Below are 10869 nucleotides of genomic sequence, written 5' to 3' on the forward strand. Positions count from 1 at the left end.
GCATGTTCATATATATAAATACAAAACATTTAAATATACATATATATGAATGTGTGTGTCTGTCTGTATGTGATTGCATGTTTTCATGTACAGAATCTCAGTGCTGAGCCTGTTTTGAATGGAGAGTGTCCACTGGTTAAAGGAATGAGCTATTTTTCCAATGGATAAGCAAACTTAATAGAGTCCTCTGGCTGTAAGTGGTAGATCCATTTCAAGCTTTAGAGTATTCCACTGTGTCTATAACATGAGTTGTAGTGAGAGACAGACTGAGATGAGAAAGTGAGGTAATTCACGTGCCATTTTGCAACATCATACCATATTTTCCTTTTTTGGCTTGTTTTTAAGGACATGCAGGCATTCCCTGTCAATCTCATGCAAATAACTCCAATGCATACATACATGAGCAATAATCTTGCTATTTTTGTCACTCGAGTAATGCCATCAATGTAACTGAGAACTGAAGTGGAGATGACACATTGCTAGAAACAACTCCCTATGGCCAAATGGTCCAATGGAAGTTCCGTGTTTGGTATCTTCATTAATAAAAATATTAAGCAACTCCATTCATTTCACGTGCAATGGCAAAACACCTCCCTGTGTTAAGATCTATATAGGGAATCTATATAGGGATTAAATAAACCATGGTGAAGCAGGAATATAGTTTCCTTAAATAACATTGGGCACATGTTTAGAAACTGCTGTGCTGCATGAGCATAAATCTTCCCTGTACAGTTACCAGGTCAAGATCTCTGCCTAAAGATTCCAGACAAAAGTGATTTCACACATATTTTCTGCTAGTTACTGAAAGCATTTGTAGGACTGCAATCACAATATTAGCTGAACATACCCAGCACAAAAAAAAAAAAAAAGTGATAATCTTCAAAACGCTGAACTAAAAGCAACACCTATCTTTCCGTTTTGATTGCTTTTTATATATTTTTCCCACAGCAGACTCCCACTTTTGGTAGGTCCATGAGTCACACCTACCTTCTAAAATCCAAGTACAGAGTTTCACTTGTAACTTCCTGGTAATGCCACTCACAAAGCAGAAGCTGTTGTTTGATGTACAAACAGCATTGATTTCAAGTGCTTAAGTATTATCAAGCGCATACTTGGAAAGACATTTAGTCGATTATTTGGAAAGACATTTAGTCGATTATTTAGGTGCCTGAAGTGCCAGCCAGCCCTAAATACAAGAAAAACCTGTTTACATGGTGGTGGAACCACTAACTCATGCAGGGTGGTTTGGACAGAGTTCCTCCTACAGATTCAGAAGGCTGGAAGGGAGGCCCAGAAAAAGAGGCCAGGGGAAGGAAGTAGCAGAAGTATCCAAGGCCCTCCTGACCGGATTTTTTTTTCTGAGCTTTATCCAGCAATCATCTCCAGTGGAATACATGAACAGGCTACAGAAGGAGATAACCATAATCATGAGAGCTAAATCGAGGACACAAGCCCCCACTTCATCCTTAAGGCACATGCTTAACCTCATGCCAGAGACTGTTTCAGGCTTATGTCTTTCTTTGTTTTTAACTTTATGCTGTTGTATGTAGCACAACATCCAATGGCTCCTGAAAATGGAAGCTTTGCCACTTTCCTACACAATCTATATGGAAATCAGCAGTTTAGCAGTATAAAAACCATTGTCGGGGTAGGTCCATAACTGGGTATGTATGGCAGAGCTGGATGGCACATGCCTTGTGTTTTTTTGGAAAGTGCCTGCTGTCTCACTGGGGAAGGACGTAAGCATGTAGTGAAGTACTTTCCAGAAATTTGTGTATGATTAGATTTCAGATACTGAATAATTTATTCCTCATCTTTGCATGTAAACATTCTTAAAAGCTTTTTGATTAGTTATTTGGGATATATTTAATAAATGGGCTAGACTGACAAATCTGGAAAATAACTGAATAACAGATAGATATAGATATAGATCTTAACAAAGTAGGCTGCTCCAACTGTGGTTTGAACAAGCACAAACTGTGCTCTCATGGTCTTCAGAGACATCCAGAAAGCATCCATTGTGAAGAAGCATCTCCTTGGGGAATGGGGTACTGTTCCTTCTACCAGGCTTTGGCCTTTTTCTAATTATCACTAATTGTGCTAGTGATCTGAGTGCCTTCTCTGCTAGCAGCTGGACTCCATTCTTCCTTCTGAAGCCTGAAGTTTCATAGATGAAATCAAAATATTGCTAAGCTGGCAATATTTGCAGCGCATTCCCCAGTAAGCAAGATAATGTGAAATCTACCACAGAAATTGGAAAGTACTAGACTCCTCAGCTCATATGAAAGCGCGAACTATGACACTTGGTACAGTCTTAAAAACTGAACTATGTGAGTCCAGAACTGCATGTCTCTTTTGTAAAGGTATGGCAGACTGTCTGGCACTCATCAGCTTTCCTTCACCTAGGCCTTTGACACTTCTACTCCCAGCATTAGTCTAAAATGATGCAACATAAGGCAGCAGCCAAGAATAGCTTCAGAAAAACAGCCATTTTTGGAAGTTATTTTAAGATTGCTTTGCAAACCCAAACACTTCAAAGGCAACATAAACTGTGGTTGTCCTGTATATCACTGGGAAATAAAAAACATACACCGATGTTTCCCTAAATAGAAATATTTTCATGATGCTCCAATATTTTAGTTCCTGTCTTCATCCTTTTGATTTCTACTTATTTTGTAGGTTATTTTGATAATATTTTTAAAACATTTTATAGCAAAAGTTTCTTTTTAAAAGTGCATGATTTTCTTGTTTTCAGGTGAAAAAAATATATATACTTTTGATACTATGATCACTACTTTAAACTTTTATTTTAGCTTTAGAACTTGTGTGACAGAGCTCTCAGGTTGCCTTTCCCAAGCAAAAGAAATGCCTTGTTTCTTTGACATGTTGAATTTCCAGCAAGTCGGGGTTGCCTATTATTTGTTAAGGAAAGGCCAGGGGAAAAACAAAAACAAAAACAAAAAACACTGATTTCTTCAAGAAATAGTTCTCTGTTTTGGCCAATCAAGCAGAATGACCATTGCCAATTGCTCAGGAACCTTGTACTGTGACCAGCTTTTGCTGCAATGCTACAGCTTGCTTTTTCAAGCTTGTTTCATTGCAGAAATGTTGTACACTTTATTTTCTATGTGTGAGAACTTTTCTCCTTTATAGACAGACTACAGTGACAATTCTAGTAACTTCTGATACCAGAGAATATGAATGTTCTCTGCTTTTATAGAAGTGTATAAAAGGAAAATCCTGTTTTCCTCTCCCATGAGATGGTATCAGGTCATTCTGATCTTTTCTTTCAATGTGGCAAAATCCATGGTGACCATCTCTGTATCTGCTAGAAGCTGATCTGGCATATGTTCACTTGCTATTGTCACTTCCCTCTCCAACACACCATCCATTTGGTTACCAGGTAACACACTGCTAGGCATTTGCATTAAGCATCGATGCTTGTCATGTTTTTTAAACTGGGTTTTTAAAAATAACCAAGGTTAAAATAGGATTGTGTTATGGCTGGGAATCTTCAGATTCATTCTGGTAACTTGTCAGGATATCAGCAGTATAAAATCCATCTGTTGACAAAAATACTCCTGTTTAATAAGCATAGGGCCAAATCCCTGTGGATGCAGCTGATTTCAGTGTTGATAGCTAGAAACAATTTGATCTAATGCCATATCACAACATAATGCATTATTTTCCTCTTTACTTGAAAAGAATAATGGGCCAAGTCCAAGTTTCAGCAAGTGAAAATTTGAAGTTATTGGAATGGAGCTTGTCTATTTTATAGATGTGCTACGTTCATTAACTCATGATATTAATTGCCTACCACAGTAGAAGTAGCACACTTTGAGTTCTCTCATAGAACATGGTCCATGATTATGTGAATATTAGAGTTAACCAGAAATTTTCATTTACAGTTTTAGGGAAAATTTTCTTTACTGAACATCATCCTCCACAGTTTCAAGTGGAAAATTATGACTTTGGGACATCACTAAAAAATTTCAGAAATTAACAAAGCAATGAAGAACTGTATTTCTGGGATCACATATGCTTGTTTTGTTGGAAAGTAAGGCAACCGAGTTCCCATGCTGCACTGTGAAAACTAATTCGTTTAAATTCAGTGAAATAGGTTGGAGAGATTTTGTGGTAAGTGGAGTCCATCTAGAGAGGCTTGTCACAATGTCTGAGACTATAGGCATGAGCTGCAACTTCCATATGGTTCTATAGAAAAAATAAAATAAAATCAAAATTAAGCATTTTGTGACCATATCAATGGACTTTGAAATGCCAAAATGTTGACGTTGTCTCAAAAAAAAAAAAAAAGGATATATTTGAGTTCATATTTATTCAACTTGAGTTCATACTTATTCAGTATGCAGAAAATATCTAGTAATTTATGTATCATTTCTGATATTAAAATCTTATTGATTTTGAAGGGAGATAGTGATAAACTGGTTTTTGTCTTAAGTTTAGAAGGGCCACAGATAAGCCTGTTTCCAGTAACACAACAGAACATGTCTGAGTTCTGTTCAATAATCAAGAGACCAAGATTTTTGTTACACAATCAGTGCAGAACTGCACCTCCTAAAACCTCTGGGTTTTTTTAGCCTTAAATTTTGAGAGTTGGCATTAAACAAAACACACTCAGGAGTATAATTCTACATAAAAGAATTCTGTGTCTTACATACATATCATAGGTCATAACTTCAGTTTGCTATTCAAGCATGTTAGTTCCCAATTTCTTTCCATTTTTACTTCTGCAATTTTATTGTATATCACAAAGAATTAGAAGTCTTCCAAACATGTTAATTTATCATTTCTTCTTCCAGTTCCAGCTGGAGGAATTTTTACATAACCAAGATGTGAGTTTTTTCCTTCCAAAGTAATATTTGCATCTCCCAGATGATAATTTGGAGTGTCAGTTTACTCACTCAGTGTTAATAGATATATTTGCAACAACTTCAACACAAGCCAGATAAGGCCTAGAGAAATATAAACTACAGTGAGTGGCTGATGATGTTTTTTTTCCACCGCCATGATATCTGGTGATGATGAAATTACTCGGTGAGGGTTCGCTTTTGTATTTGGTCCCTGGCTGTGCCTTCAAAACACTTCAGTACATTAAAGCATCTGTGTGTTAAAATAAGAAAGCTATTTGTGGAAGTGACAATCTTGAAAAGAAGAAGCAGGTGTAAATAAATTATTACTATATCATGGTCTGCTTGAGTAACAATAGGATGGAGTCATTTGTTACTAACCACAATGTGTGCATGTAGGGTGGTGGTTGGGAGAGTGAAGAAAACATAGTTAAAATGACATAGTTAAAATGCAGAAAGGCATTCATCTTGAGACATACTCTACCATAGCTGTCAGTGTCCTTCCATTGCATTTATATAACCTGCAGGGTCCTGTACTGAGAAATTACTCTGAATGGGTGGTGTAATGACATTTTCATTCTGTGATTTCATTGATGGCCTTTCTTTAGCTGCATGTGGAAAATGGAGTGGTTATTCCAGTTCACAAACAGCTCAAGGGAACAACAGAATTTCCAGGTTCTTAATTACTGTGCTGCTTCCCTATAGATTTCTCTTGTTATTGGTTCATTTAGATTGTAGTATTTCCCTTGGTACTTCTTGTACTTCACTATTACTAAGGACCAAAGAAGTTGTATCAAAGGCATGTGCTAGGAAACTGTATTTGTTTCCAGACAAATATTTCTGTGCAAACATTTGCATTTCCAGCTTGCAAGAGGAAATCCAGTATTTTGAAGAGCTCCAACATCTATCTTCCTTAAGAAGCTGCTCTTCAGACGATACTAATAAATAGCAACACTTACTGTTGGTGAGTTTTTCAAATGAGTTGATGATAAAGTATGACAAGCTTGAAAAAAAAAAAAAAAGACATAACTTGATCAGCATCCTAGATATGGAGTATCCCTAGAAATCACTGGTATTGTGAACCTGTTATTTATGATACCATCAGAAAAGCTTGGGAAATATCTTGGGGTACCTCTATGAAAGTATAAGGGACAGTTCTGTTTCCATACACCTTTAGCAATATATAAACAAGGGAATCATGTATTTCTCCCCCTGAATTTAAGGCTTATTAAATCTATCACACATTTTAATTATTGAAAGGTTTGGACCCTCTATAACATTTTGGCAGGTAAAAAAAAAAAAAAAAAAAAAGTTCCTACTTAGAACAACTTTGAATTCAGTGACAATAAGGAAGTAATTTAATGCCTTTCATGTACAAAGACTTATTATTTCCTTTGTTTTGTAATATGCTTTTCCCCAAAGGATTACAAATTCCAGAAAGAAGAAGCAGAGTTACATTTAATGGTAGTGCTTTTCCCTGAGGGAAATAAGCTTCTGAAGGCTATGAATAAAGCTTCAAAATAGTGTTTATTTATGAAATGAAAGAACAGTTATCAAAAGGTATGTATGTACTGGTCATTTTAGGTGTACTAAATTTGCATAAAAGACTTGCAAAAACAGATATAAAAGCATTGTGAACTGAATTCAGCATTCAAATTCAGCATTTCAGCCAGAAATATGTATTAGAAACACATTAAATAATACAGAAAACTTCAGTATGATGACCACAGGAGCCACGGCAAAGTTACGTTTGTACCAGCTTTAAAACCCGGCTGGGGAGAGAGGCCTTTGAACTGGTTTGGAAGATTGTGAGAGCATTCTTAGAGGGTGGTTATGAGTGGAATATCTGCTGTGGGTTTGCCAGTTTGCCAAAATGTTCCTAAGATATAAGCACAGCCAGTAGATGGGTGTTGATGGCCAGATGGGGAGAAAGGCAGGGCACCTATGTAAAGTCTTCAAAACCCAAGTGGAATTTAAAGCTAACTTTTATTGACAAAAATGACAAGAGAGTAAAGGTGGTGATAGTACAACCTGTCAGCCATCAGAAAAATCCCCCAAGGAACACAGCAGGGGGACTTGGGCACAGCTGGCACTTGGTTGGTATCTGCATGAGCTGAGTCTGACCCTGAATTTTTGTCTTCTAAATGACCCAGACAAGAAGATTTACTACAAAAAGAAACTTTGTGTAAAGGAGTGCTTAAACAAGGCCTGCAGGATCAGGGCCTGGACCACCATATGAATTTAAAAATGTATTTTCATAAATGTAGGTTCAAAAGAACTCTTACGTTATGAAAGGTACTAAGTAGAAATTTATTCATTTGGTTTTTTGTTTTGTTTTGTTTTGTTTTTTTGGTATAATGGTTGAATGACAAAATAGTCTGATGGTTCTTGTGTTTACAGTCATCACTGGCTAGGTCTCTGTGAAGCTTTTACAGGCAATAACAGAGCCCTCAGATCACAGTTTCTCTAGATATAGTAAAGTAAATACCCAGCTAATTTCAAATCTGGTGCATTTTCTTTGATAAGAAATGGAGACAAACCACCAAGAATGTTAACCTTTTGTGCCTATGTCTTCCTGGAAGGCTTTGATCACTGAGTGATATCATGAACCACTAATGTCATTATGGCATGATTTAAAGACAGTGTTTACCTTGAGCTCAGTTGCTATTACAAGCAAGTTTCACAATTTCAACAGTGATTCCTAGCACAGTGTCACAAGGGCATCTGATGTCTTGACCTAATGGGTAGCTTCAACCAATATTGTGCCATGTTTGACTAAACAGTAAGCCACTCACGTGATGTACTGAATTTTATTACAGGGACAGTAGTCCAACATTCTCTTAGAATCTGAAACCATGATTTCACTGTACGTTACCTCTTTGTTTTGGAAAGGAACTGTAACTTGGAAAAAGTATAGCTTATGATACATCTGAAGATCACCTTCCTGTTGTCAATGGAAAAAGGGGAAATGTCCCTGTCAAAGATACCTCCTTTTCCACAGCCTCCCTTCTAGCAATTACCTGATTTTCAATGTTGTTGTTGTTGTTGCTGTTTTTATTATTTTTATCCACAGAACCTAATTTCCAGCCATGCATCAATTATTGCCCCCCATTTGTGATGTGATGGGAGTAAACATATTTTGCACTTTTATCTCCTTGTGTCTTATACTGAGATATCATCTTGACTGCTAGAAAGTGAACCTAAAAGGGACTTCTCCTAAAGTGATAAGAAAATAAGCCATGAGCACAGATGTACCCAACACTAGTCTTTGCAAATTTAGCTGTCTGCATTTTGACTTGAGGGTTTTAAAATGAGAAAGAGAGAGAGTGAGAGAGTGCAAATATGCATAATTGTTCCCCCAAAAATATGCAGTAAAATGGTTAGCTGAATAAATAAATAAATAAATAAATAAACACTCACAAAACCAGGTAGGAAAGTCTAAGCTTTAGGTCTGCAACAATGGCCAAGACATTAAGACAAGCCACAGAAATAACAAGAACAGCATCAAGAAGGGCACATGTGCAACAGGTTCAGCTTTAGTTAAAGCAGCAATACATTCCCGCCCCTCCAGTCATCGGTCATAGCTAACACAGGTTCATGAGGGGAAAGTCCTGTTTAACCAATTTAATTTCCTTGTATGACAAGATTACCCATCTATTTGACCAAGAGAAGCCAGTAGATGTGATTTGGATTTCAGAAAAGCTTTCAATACTGTTTCTCACACTATCCATCTGGACAAAATATTCACCATAAAGCAAGACAAACACATAATATGATGGATGAACAATTGGCTGACAGGTCAGGCTCAAAGGGTTACAGTAAATGGAGTTACATCAGGTTGTTAGCCAGTCACTAGAGGGGTTCCCCAAGGCTCCATTTTAGGGCTAGGTCTCTTCGGTGTTTTTTACAAATGATCTGGATGCAGGACTTGGATGCATACTAAATGAGTTTGCAGACAACACTAAATTAGGAGGAGCTGTTGACTTGCTCAAAGGTAGATAGGCCTTGCAGAGAGATCATGGAATTACAGAATCATACAATGGCTTGGGTTGGAAGGGACCTTAAAGATCATGTAATTCCAACCACCCTGCTATGGGTAGGGATGCCGTTGACTAGAACAGGTTGCCCAAGTCCTGATCCAACCTGCCCTTGAACCCCTCCGGGGATGGAGCATCCACAGCTTCTCTGGGCAAATTTTGCCAGGGCTTCACCACCCTCTGAGTGAAGAATTTCCCCCTAACATCTCATCTAAATCTACCTTCTTTTAGTTTAAAATCATTCCTCTTTTTCCTGACATTATCAGCCCCAGTAAAAAGTTGTTCTCCTTTTTTCTTTTTTTTTTTTTAATAAATCCTCTTTAAGTATTGAAAAGCTGCAATGAAGTCTCCCCAAAGCCTTCTCTTCTGCAGGCTGAACATCCCCAGCTCTCTCAGCCTTTCCCCATAGGAGAGCTGCTCCAGCCCTCTGATCAACTTTGTGGCCCTCCTCTGAACCCACTCCCCACAACCTTCTTGTGTAGGGGGCCCCAGACCTGGATGCAGCACTCCAAGTGGGGTCTCACAAGGGCAGAGCAGAGGGGCAAAATCCCCTCACTTGACCTGCTGGCCAAGCCTCTGTTGATGCAGCCCAGGATGCAGTTGGTGTTCTGGGCTGCAAGCGTGCACTGCTGGTTCATGTTGAGCTTTTCATCCAGCAGAACCCCCAAGTCCTTCTCTGTAGGGCTGCTCTCAGTGAGTTCTTCTCCCAGTCTGTACTCATGTCTGGGATTGCCCTGACCCAGCTGCAGCACCTTGCAGTTAGACTTGTTGAACCTCATTAGGTTCACATGGGCCCACTTATCTAGCTTGTCCAGATCCCTTTGAATAGTATCCCTTCCTTCTGTTGTATCAACTGCACCACTCAACTTAGAGTCATCTGAAAACTGTTGAGGGTGCTCTCAATCCCTTTATCTATGTCATTGATAAAGATATTAAACAGTACTGGTCCCAAGACAAACCCCTGAGAGACAACACTTGTCACCAGCCTCCACCCGGACATAGAGCCGGTGATCACAACTCTCTGGGAGTGGCCTTCAAGCCAATTCCTTATCCACTGAATGGTCCACCCATCAAATCCATCTCTCTCCAATTTGGAGACCAGGATGTCATGTGGGACCATGTCAAAGGCCTTACAAAAGTCCAGGTAAATGACATCCATTGGTCTTCCCTTGTCAACTGACAAATTAGAGGGCTGGGCATTCATGAACTGTATAAAGTTTAATAAGAGCAAGTGTCAGATTCTGCACCTCTGGGACAGGGTAATCCTTAAGAATTGGGGATGAGAGGTTGGAGAACAGCCCTGCAGAAAAGGATCTGGGAGTTATAGTTAACAGCAAGTTGAATTAACAGTGTGCCCTGGAATCCAAAAGGGACAGCTGTATCCTGGGCTGTATCAGGCATGACATTGCTAGTCAGTCAAGGGAAGGGATTGTCCTGCTCTGCTCTGTGCTAGTGCAGCATCACTTCAAGTACTGAGTGCAGTTTGGGGTACCAAAATATACGGACATCAAACTATTGGAGAGTGTCCAAAGGACGGCAACAAAGGTGGCGAAGGGTCTAGAGACGTAAGAGGAGCAGCAGAGGTCCTTTGGTTTGTTCATCCCAGAGCAGAAGAGGCTGAGGGGAGGCCTCATGGCGGCCTGCAGCTTCCTCACGAGGGGAGCAGAGGGGCAGGCGCTGAGCTCTGCTCTCTGGGGACAGCAACAGGACCTGAGGGAATGGCATGGAGCTGGGACAGGGGAGGTTCGGGCTGGGTCTTAGGGAAAAAGTTCTTCACCAAGACAGTGGTTGGGCACTGGAATAGGCTCCCCAGGGCAGTGGTCACAGCAACGAGCCTGTCAGAGTTCAAGAAGTGTTTGGAAAATGCTCTCAGACCTGTGGTCTGGTTTTTGGGTGGTCCTGTGAGGAGGTAGGAGCTGGACTTGATGATCCCTGTGGATCCAATCCAACTCAGGATATTCTAT

This window comes from Anser brachyrhynchus (assembly GCF_964034855.1).
Source record: "Anser brachyrhynchus genome assembly, chromosome: 2".
Lineage (NCBI taxonomy): Eukaryota > Metazoa > Chordata > Aves > Anseriformes > Anatidae > Anser > Anser brachyrhynchus.